General features: G+C 48.6%; 1 protein-coding gene across 7 annotated transcripts in view; it reads left to right on the forward strand.

The window, feature by feature from the left end:
• The window catches only part of ESRRG (estrogen related receptor gamma), a 458,818-nt gene that overhangs the window by 247,865 nt on the left and 210,539 nt on the right, over positions 1 to 414 (forward strand). The window lies entirely within an intron of this gene.

A 414-nucleotide genomic window follows, 5' to 3' on the forward strand; every position in this document is an offset into this window, starting at 1 on the left:
ATGCATTGTGTCTGGGCCTCTTTTCTACAAGTCACTGTGGATCCCATCACTCCATATTGCTTCACCCTGCCTGGCACCTGCCTGGCTCCCTAGGCACTGGCGCTTCTGGGACTGCCACCATTGTAGTCCTGCTGTCAGGTTATGCTGGTCCATCTTCTCCTTTAAAGGGGATGGTTTCAGAGGCTGGGACAGGTGTTCACCTAAGGTCATGGAGAGCTAAGACCAGAACTAGGACCCCCTGAGTGCCAGAGCGGGGTCATTATGACCACACCATTTGGGAATCTGACATTTAAATTTACACCATTAGCTATATTTTCTGTTGTTGTTGTTAATCCTCACCTAAGGATATTTTTTTCGCATTGATTTTTTAGAGAGTAGAAGGGAAGGAGGGAAAGTGGGGGGGGTGAGAGACAG

Source organism: Myotis davidii, unplaced genomic scaffold (genome assembly GCF_000327345.1).
Source record: "Myotis davidii unplaced genomic scaffold, ASM32734v1 scaffold174, whole genome shotgun sequence".
In the NCBI taxonomy this organism is placed as follows: domain Eukaryota; kingdom Metazoa; phylum Chordata; class Mammalia; order Chiroptera; family Vespertilionidae; genus Myotis; species Myotis davidii.